Source organism: Bufo gargarizans, chromosome 3, assembly GCF_014858855.1.
Source record: "Bufo gargarizans isolate SCDJY-AF-19 chromosome 3, ASM1485885v1, whole genome shotgun sequence".
In the NCBI taxonomy this organism is placed as follows: domain Eukaryota; kingdom Metazoa; phylum Chordata; class Amphibia; order Anura; family Bufonidae; genus Bufo; species Bufo gargarizans.
This window is the reverse complement of record NC_058082.1, coordinates 84,262,830-84,272,072: the sequence shown is the minus strand read 5'-3', so window position 1 is coordinate 84,272,072 and position 9,243 is coordinate 84,262,830.

Sequence of the window (9,243 nt, the reverse complement as noted above, 5' to 3'; positions counted from 1 at the left end):
TTTACAGCTATTGGGAGGAGACTGCAATGTGACATACCTTGAAGCTGTGCTTTGATATCGCTGGATTTACTACAACTCCCATTCTGCACTTATCATTTATCTTCTACAACCGGCCTGGTTACTGACTCCATTACCATTTGCCGGCCACAACACCTACACCTCCTGTCTTGCACCTGTACAACACTCATAACACCAAAGGCAGCCCAACTACCATCAGGGAGGAGCCCCAACAACAGGGTGTGTCCCAAAGGAAGAAAGGGTGCGCCCTCCTATCACTTTCCTGGCCCTAGAGAGGTTTTTGTGAGGGTTGCACCTGTTTTTACAGCCGGAGCCACTACCACTCTCATCCTCTGCTCTTGCTCCTCCTGGGTTTGCAGCAGTAACTCCCAGTTAAACTTTTCTTGCAAACTGCTCAAAATTCATTCATAAACTTCTAGTAGGACTAATATAAGACCTGAACAATATACAGTCAAAAGAAAAGATGCTCCAGAATTTTTAGTACATGGGGAATGCAAGTAGTTACTAAAAGAGACATGTCAGGAGAGGGGACAGGGCTTCTTTAACATCTGACCACAAAAACAGGGAAAAAATGCTGTTGAAAATATCAATTAAAACGCCCCCCAAAAAATGCCACAAGATGATGCATGTGAATCCAGCCGTAAGACAGTTTTTGGCCAGGCACAAATTCAGCCATAATTCCTTGTCAACAGCCATGCCTCAGGCTTTATATAATCCTGATTGATAACAGCAACACAGGATTTTAGTTTATACAGACATGTCCACGGCATTATTTTCTTTAAACCCGTCACACTCATGAATTATTTGTATTGCTCAACTAAACACTGCTTGAAGTTTGTACTTAAACTGCCATAAAAGAAAGCAGATGCAAATAAACTTAAAATACCAGAAGAAGAAAAATTGCACTTTTGCAGAAAGTATGATGTAATCCACACTGAACGTTTGGAATTTTGCCTGCATATGATGGGCATTTGCATGAACCTGAGCTGTTTCATGATGGCACTATGGATCCAAAACACTGGAGCAGTGAGGACCCGTGGCTGCTGGGTCGTAGATTTCAAGTACAAAAAGTATGTTATTTGATCAAGTTTAATTTTTTACTGCTTACCTCCATCTATTATGTCCCAACCACTCCTCAGAATTATGTTATCATTAACTGGACTCGCGGCTATGTGACTAGTAGCTGATAGCACCAGGGAAGCTTTTATGTTATCTGCCAGAATTTTGAAGCTATCCTTTCAAGCAACTCTCTGTTCTAGTTTATACAGGAGGGTCGCAAGTGGGGGGCCCATCTATGATATCTGTATATCCTAATTTTATTGCCTGACCAATTTTGATCTGGGGTTTTCAAGTAATAATTTATGGCATATCCTCAGTATATGCTATAAAAAGTTCTCTAGGACCCTTACCTATTGGGAGGAAAGTGTGGATTCTGTAGGACCTCACTTGTCAAGAGGAAGCTATGGATTCTCTAGCACCCTCATCTATCAGGATGAAGGTATGGATTCTCTAGGACCCTCACCTGTTAGGAGTAAGGTGTGGATTCTCTAGGAACCTAACCTCTCAGAAGGAAGGTGTTGATTCTTTAGGACCCTCATCTGTCAGGATAAAGGTATGGATTCTCTAGGAACCTAACCTGTTGGGAGGAAGGTGTGGATTCTCTTGGACCCTCATCTGTCAGGAGCAAGATGTGGATTCTTTTGGAGCCTCACCTGTCAGGAGAAAGGTGTGGATTCTGTAGAACCCTAACCTGTCAGAAGGAACAGGAAACCTTTGACCCCCAATTACCTATTCACAGTGGCCACTGTCCCTCTAAAATTCAATGGAGAGATCGGTGTGTGTTTGTGCATGGAACTTTTCATTAGAGTCTATTTTACAGAAATTGAGAATATCACTTGAAGATCGTGCAACTGACACGATTGTGAAAAAATTGCAGCACAAGAAACTCTGTTAAATGACAACCTCAACTTGGCCGCACAGACAATTTCACTCATACTACATCTGAATGAACAAAAAAAACAAGTATCTTCTGCAGGCTGGAACGCTTGGATCATCATTCGGGAAGATAATTTTATATAAAGTAGTATGAGCTACTCTATGTTATTGCATCTAGTAACATTTGCATTGAGTCCTCCAGAATTGTAGCTGCCCTTGTTGGTGGCACCTGACTAATAGAGGAGAACCTCTGAACAGGGTATATGGAAAAGAGTTGTCTAAATAGGACAGCCTCTGTAGGTTCTTACACAGTCCCTAACACTGTAACTATGAGAACCTTTTACATGGAAAAAAAAATTTGATTTTTACATACATTAGTGGTTACCTTCAGTAAAAAAAAAAAAAAAAGAGCTTGCATTAAGTTTAAGTCTGCATGCTTGATCTGTGTGTCCAGGATGCTGCTGCCCCGCATTTCTGTACAAACTGCCTTGTCTGTGCTCTCCTATCTATCTACAACCTGTGTAAACGTCCCTCCTTGGATCCAGTGCTCCCCTCTCCATACACATCTGCCGTGCACAACTTACTACTGCTATCTGTAACAGTGAGAGAGGGGAGGGAGAGAGCAGAGAGAGGAGTCCAAAGCAGGGGAAGTGTGCTGATGGATTTCAGCAGCACCAGCAGCTAGACGAAGGATTTATACACACTCTGCAAAAGAAAACTGCTAGGAAAGTTTTAATGAAGACTATTGATAAACTTACTTAAGATTGTATTTAGGATGCAGATAAACAATAAAAAGGTGTCTACCATCTCTGTATGTAATAGTGTGGCACAGTGCAAATAAAGAATGTCATTGTGAGCAAAGCATGAATGTACAGTGCCTTGTAAAAGTATTCACTCCCCTTGAATTTTTTCATGTTTTGGTGCCTCACAGCCTGGAATTAACATGGATTGTTTGAGGATTTGCATCATTTAATTTACAGAACATGCCACAACTTTGAATATGTTTGTTTTTTATTGTAAAGCAAACAACAAATAGGACAAAATAACAGAAAAAGTCAATGTGCATAACTATTCACCCCCCTAAAATCAATACTTTGTAGAGCCACCTTTTGCGGCAATCACAGCTCCAAGTCGCTTTGGATAAGTCTCTATGAGCTTGCCACATCTTACCACTGGGAGTTTTGCCCATTCCTCCTTGTAAAACTGCTCCAGCTCCTTGAAGTCGGATGGTTTGCGCTTGTGAACAGCAATCTTTAAGTCTGACCATAGATTTTCTATTGGATTGAGATCTGGGCTGTGACTCGGCCATTCCAACACATTTACATGTTTCCCCTTAAACCACTCAAGTGTTGCTTTAGCCGTGTGTTTGGGGTCATTGTCCGGCTGGAAGGTGAACCTCCGTCCTAGCCTCAAATCACACACAGAGTGGGACCGGTTTTGCTCAAGAATATCCCTGTATTTAGCACTATCCATCTTTCTCTAAACTCTGACCAGTTTCCCAGTCTCATCCCCCCAGCATAATGCTGCCACCACCATGTCTCACTGTGGGGATGGTGTTCTTTGGGTGATGTGATGTGTTGGGTTTGCGCCAGACATAGCGTTTTATTTTATAGCCAAAAAGTTCAATTTTAGTCTCATCAGACCAGAGCACCTTCCTCCATACATTTTGGGAGTCTCCGACATGCCTTTTAGCAAACTCACAACGTGCCTTTTAGTTTTTTTTGCTGAAAGTAATGTTTTTCTTCTGGCCACTCTGCCATAAAGCCCAACTCTATGGAGCGTACGGCTTATTGTCGCCTATTGACTGCAATTGGTGCTGTGTAATACTTTATTTTACTTAAAGATAATATGGATGCACTGGCAGCTTTCCTTGGTGATTACAGATGAGCAGAATCCCAGGAATCAGGTCACGAACAATAAAACTTCCTAAAAAAGTGGGGCTAATCTGGATTGACTTGGCTCTTTCTGTCAGCCCTATAGAAGTGAATAGAGCGGTGGCTGCGCTTGTGCTGTGCACTTCCCATTCATTTTAAAGGGACTGCCAAATATAGCCAAGCTATTTTTGCAGCTACCATAGTAATGAATGGAGGGGGGCCACGCATGGACTGATGAGCCCTCCTTACTTTGCAGGCTCCAGTCTAGAGATAGGGGTGAATTCCACCTCTGTGACCCACACCTATCAGACATTGGGGATATATCCTAATGATATAACCCCAATGTCTGAAGTGAGACAACCCCTTTAAGCAACAAGCAGTAGATTGCATTATACAAGAACTGGAGGCATGGACCATGATGTCATTATTGAGCCCTCCTCCTCAATCCATACACCACAATCAGCCACGCGGCAGAGGCAGTGACTGCATGCCCTAAATACGTGTTTCACTGTTGAATATATATGTTGAATATGGCACAATATACAGCATGCCAATAAAAATATGTTCTTTTTGATGAGCTGAGCCAAATGGATCACTAAAAAGAGTGGAAATGCCCATCACTAGCCAGCGGGGAAATTCCCAATTCCCAGGGGGCCACCTAAGACCTCCCCATGGCCATCAGCCACATACATAGAGATCTGATGGTCTCAGCATTAAATAATGTAGGAGCATCAGACGTTTATGTACCTGGTCAGCAGCCGCAGGGGCTCACCTGAATTCAACTGTATTGCTGTCCTCAGAATGATGATAGAGTTTCATACTGTGGCAGTATTTTGATACTGTGGCAGTATTTTGTACTGCACTGTGGTATTTGGTTCTGTTTGGACGGTATTTTGCTATGCACTACAGTATTACTGGCCCCTGCCTACTTCTGTTGTCTATTCCTACATGTGTTGGGCCCTGCATACTTGTGTTTCACACTTGCTGTCAATTTGGAACCACCTACAACATGGACCCACTTTTTTTTTTTTTTGCAGGGCCACTTTAGTTTTCCAGTCAGCTCCTGCATGCCTGCCATTGAAATGAAGGGAAGGGCAGTCCATGTAATGCATGGATGTGCTAGGTCCAGCAGAGTGGGAGCTGTCCCAGAGACCTCCTTCTATGATGTCTTAATATGACATACAGTATGGACTAGGGTTGCCCAGATGGGACAGCCCTTCAGTGTGTACCGATGTTACATGGTTAGCACTCCTTTTTTCTGAGATTTCTGAGTTTGGTTATCTAATCTAAGCAAACACCTTCAATTGCTTTTCAATGGCTTTTGTCTCAAGATAATGAAATGAGTTAAGAAATTTGAGTTAACAGCGGGAGTGCTAACCATGGTACACCTGTACTTAGTACATAATTACAAACCCCATTCAATTAATGCATTCACTAATTCAACGGCAATAAAAAATATTGTGAATAATTTATTTTCTTTTTGTGATGGACCTTCAACCAGAGACCACCTATAGGCATACTTGCCCTCCTGCTTGCTAACAATGCTGTTCCTCTAAAGAGGGAGGAGGACCTGTTATGGTTGGATCTCCATAGAAGGTCCACAATCTGCCTCTGTGTAATGTATGCCCCAGATTTGACTATCCTCATGGCTTTCACCATCAGTGCTGTGCTCTAGTGCAGTGCTTTTTTTTCACAGAATCACAGTGTCACTACCAGAGCTTTGAGACGTTCTCACAGCTCTGTTTCTCCACCCCTGTGATGATGTCACTACTAGAGCTTGGAGGAGTTCCCTCTGCCCTGTTTCTCCGCCCCTGTGATGAAGTCTTTACTTTCTGTTTCCTTCCTCCCAGCTGTCCCTCCTGTGTTTGATTTCGCTGCCTTTAAATCACCCCTCCTCCTTTGTAGAGGTGCGGATTATACTTTTCATTTGAGCTGTATCTCTCGCTTGAGTATCTTAACCTGTGTGATATCTTTTCACTGGATCTGTGTTCTGCTGAAGCAAGTACTTCGGATATTGTCTGCTGACTTTGGATCTGTTTTCACTGCAGCTGCAGCTCCTTCAGTTAAGTGTTCAGACATTGTGTGTTTCTGTTTCTTTGCTGACTGGATCCGAGGCGACCCCGGTTCCGTCCATATACTGAGCAGGGCACCGATGGCCGTGCCTCTTCCACTATTGTAGGGGTTTCAGTGGTCATCAGCCTTAGGTACGCGGGCATGTCTCGATCCACTATCTGGATCCGGACATGTGCTTAGCAGCTTAGGGAGAGCTTTTAGGGTCTGACAGGGGTCACCCTTTATCCTTCCTAGTTTGGGTCCGGTCAGTTGCTATTCACTGTGTAGGCTCTTGTTGCTCACCTACAGCCGTGACACACAGGCCTTACAATGCTAGAAAATAAGGAATGGTTAGCTTATGTGCAAGTCATGCCCCCCATCTCTCCCCCAAGGAATGGACAGAATGATAAATAATTGCCCCCCCCATGTCCTTAAATAGGGTTATGGTGACAGAAAACACTAGGAGGAGCTGTAGGTGGCTTCATTTGGGTGGCCATAACCAGTATAATAATAAAAATAAAGTTTGTCCATATCCAGAGGCATAGCTAGGGGGAGTGTAGGTGAGGGGAGGGGGCAACGACTTCTGGTCTACTCACATGTTAGGACCCACCAAGAGAGGAATGAGGATTTCTGAGTGAGCAGTACACCAGCACCAATCAAGGATGATCATGTCATGGCGCCACCTGCTCGGCTATGATTAGTGTACATGGACTCGGTCGCAGCGCTCACTGGCGGAGTAAAATGTTTTTTTTCTGTGGCATAAATATTAAAATGTGGGGCACGTAGGTGACATTATTACTTACTAAGGGGGCACTTATGGGCATTATGACTCTTTAAGTGGTCACTTCAGGGCATTGTTTGTTTTTAAGAGGGTACTTGTAAGGGAAAACTTAAGGGCATTATTGCATTTTAAGGGGGCATTAAAGGGCATTATTACTATTTAATGAGACACTTAAATAGGACCTTTCACCGATCCTGACATTGTGAACTAAGTATACAGACATGGAGAGCGGCGCCCGGGGATCTCACTGCACTTACTATTATCCCTGGGCACCGCTCTGTTCTCCCGCTATGCTCTCCGGTATCTTTGGTCACTAAGTTATGGTAGGCAAAGATTTCGGTCACTAACTTATGGTAGGCGGAGTCTACCCTTGTTCTGCTCTAGCGCTGGCCAATCACATTGCAGAGCTCACAGCCTGGGAGAAAATAACCTCCCAGGCTGTGAGCTCTGCGCTGCGATAGGCCAGCGCTAGAGCAGAACAAGGGCAGACTCCGCCTACCATAACTTAGTGACCTAAATAAATCTCCGCCTACTATAACTTAGTGGCCGGAGATACCGGAGGCTATACCGGGAGAACGGAGCGGCGCCCGGGGATAATAGTAAGTGCAGTGAGATCCCCGGGCGCCGCTCTCCATGTCTGTATACTTGGTTCACAATGTCAGGATCGGTGAAAGCAGAGGCGTAACTATAGGGGAAGCAGGGGAAGCGGCTTCTTTGGGGCCCTGACCCCGAAGGGGCCCATCCAGGAGGAGGAGGACTAAAAGATTTTGTCAGGGCCCCCTTACCGGATTACACAATGAAATTATATACAGTGACAGTATAGACAGTGTACAAAATAGATGGAACAGCTGCCGGGCCTGGTCTGAGAGCGATCTTTACTAGCCACAGGAATGGTGGCGGCATGAAAGGAAGGGGTTGTGAAAAAATTACTGGGGGAGGGGGGCCCCATTCAAAAATATGCTGTGGGGCCCAGTCATTTCTAGTTACGCCACTGGGTGAAAGGTCCTCTTTAAGGTCATTATAACTTTTAAAGGGCACTCAGGGAGGGCATTACTTTGTGGGGGCACTATTATTGTACAGAGAACTATAACCCTGTGGGGTGCAAAATCTGGGTTTTTTATGTAGTACTATAAACATCTGGAAAACTATAAGGGGTACTGTCATTCCTCCCAACATTTGAAAAGACCAAGGAAGGACTAGATCAGCAGTGCATGCAAAGGCACATTTTTTACACTAAGCCACGTCTCTAAATCTGTCCAGTGTCTGTCTATACACACCCAATCCCACCAAGTCCCCTTTGTGTCCCCAAACAGTAGTTGTAACGGATCTCCTGGCACCCTGACCGGGTACCTCCGTTGATGGATGCTCCTAGCGCTTCCCGAGGACTCCAAGCACTCCGCTCTACACCAAAACCACCACAGGAACAAGGAACAGGAACAGCTCTTACAAGATCTAGTAGTTATAGCCAGGGAAGTATAGCAAATCTTCAGCGAATAGCAATCCCCAGTGTCGATCAGTTACCCAAACACCAGCCTCAACATGATGAAGGGTAAAACAGGAACTCTTTCTTGAACACACAAGCATTGACTTATATACACATTTTCCAACAAGATTACCACCTCCATGGACCTGGTTGGGAACTGAGGACATAACATAGCAGCCAATCCTTACAGTTTAAACACAAAAACTATACATTCAACAAACACAATGGCATTGCCTGTGACGCACTCAATAACAGAATAGGCATTTTCTTTGACGCAATCAACAAAATACAATTACCAAAACACAATGGGCTCTGCCTGTGATACAATTACCAAACATAATAGGCTAACTTAATCACTCACAGGCAGAAATCACTATTTTTTTCCCAAAACACAGAAACCACCTCAAAACCCCACATATCCCTATAATTTATACATCCATGGATAGCTCTGATCTGGGTGAACAACATATCCAAAAATCACCCAGATCCGAGCAGGGGTTCCCGAATTCCATGGAAGCCACATTTGGCCGACCGCAAGCATGGCTTTCCTGCCCAAAACAGTTCCACAGATTTAGGCTATGCGGCCGGTCTACCTTCTCCTCCAAAGTTAGTACATGGGCCATAATCCTGAGGCAAGAGGCTGGCAAACAGGCCCCCCCAAAACCAGTGGCCACGTTATTTTTCGCCACAGTAGTTATGCACTTAGTGCACCCTTCACAATAGAATGCTCCCTTAGTGCCCACACACAGTAGTTATGCCTCCTTAGTGCCTCCACATAGTTACACTCCCTTAGTGCCTCAACACAGTAGTTATCTTTTCTTAGTGCCGTCACACAGTAGTTATGCGCCCTTCATGCCTCCACACAGTAGTTATGTTTCCTTAGTGCCTCAACACAGTAGTTATGGCCCCTTCATGCCTCCACACAGTATACTGCCTTAGTGCCTCCACAAAGTAGTCATGTCCCTTTAGTGCCCACACACAGTGTTTATGCTGCCTTAGTGTCCCCACACAGTAGTTATGCTCTCTTAGTTCCTCGACACAGGTAGTTATGCCCCCTTCATGCCTCCACACACTAGTTATACTCCCATAGTGCCTCCACA